Source organism: Phyllostomus discolor, chromosome 12 (genome assembly GCF_004126475.2).
Source record: "Phyllostomus discolor isolate MPI-MPIP mPhyDis1 chromosome 12, mPhyDis1.pri.v3, whole genome shotgun sequence".
Lineage (NCBI taxonomy): Eukaryota > Metazoa > Chordata > Mammalia > Chiroptera > Phyllostomidae > Phyllostomus > Phyllostomus discolor.
This window is the reverse complement of record NC_040914.2, coordinates 74,860,840-74,861,934: the sequence shown is the minus strand read 5'-3', so window position 1 is coordinate 74,861,934 and position 1,095 is coordinate 74,860,840. Positions and strand designations below refer to the sequence as shown.

The window sequence follows — 1,095 nt, the reverse complement described above, 5'->3', positions numbered from 1 at the left end:
GTCTTTTAAATATCCTGAGTCCCCAGGGAATCTTAGCAGGAAAATGAGCAAAAATGGATTCTGAGAATGGTGTGAGGGTCAAAAGGGGTGACGTCTCAGAACTGAGATGACAACCGTATCTGAGCAGAAGAATATACGGGAACGGGTGGACAGTGCTTCCCTGTTGGTCAGGGCATTGCTAGTGATTTCCACTTTCTTATTTTTGCTCATGTGCATTTCTAATATTCATTCACTTAAGTTGTTTTATTTGTATACTAGTTTTTAAATGGCCTCATATTTATTAATGAACCCATTTACTACTGAAGGGAAAATATCAAGAGAAAAGTCATCCAATTTCCAATAAAACACCAAACTGTTCCAAGAGCGATGGTCTTTTCAGTGATTTCAAGAGGCAGACAATGAATAGAGCGTAAATACGGAGACGTCTCTGATGTGTCCTACCTTATTGACCCAGTTTGGTTCTTCTCCAGTGTCTCTCCTCTTGGAGTTGTACCTGATTTTATTACCAGTTTCCCCCCAAATGCTTTGGGGAATGGGCCAATTCTGCTTTTATTTCTTGGCCAGGAACCTCTTGATCCCGAAAGTCTTGTGAGAAGACATGGCAAAGAAGAACGGACCTCATGGACCACAATGGCACAGAAAAAGCTATTTGTATACTATTTTTAATGCATCTAATCCACCAAGAGAAAAGCAGATCAGAAAAAGTAAATGAGAGTGACACTGTGAGAGGGAGAGCCATTAATCAGGTCCTAGTAAATTAGGTATAATTTATAAATGGCACACAATTTTTAAAAATTCTGATTCATCAGTCAAGCCTAGTGTATAAAACAAGCAATAAATGATTTGCATATTCAGCAACAATATGTAGGCCTCCACACGGGAGATCTGAGCTCATCAGTGTGTCAGAAACTGTGGCTAAGAATGTTGGATGGACAGAGAAGACCCTTTAGGAAGAGAAGGCAGGAAGAAGAGGCGGGCTGGTCTTGATCCAAATTGGGAATATTGATATTAATAATAACAGCAGCTAGAATTTTTCTGAGCTTTTACTTTATGCTGGCCATGGTTCTTACACACTTTTCATGTATTAGCTGCTTT

General features: G+C 39.5%; 1 pseudogene; it reads right to left on the bottom strand.

Moving 5' to 3' along the window:
• Positions 1–442: 442 nt before the first annotated feature.
• LOC114488403 lies at positions 443–773 on the bottom strand (annotated as a pseudogene).
• Between the last annotated feature and the right edge of the window lie 322 nt (positions 774–1,095).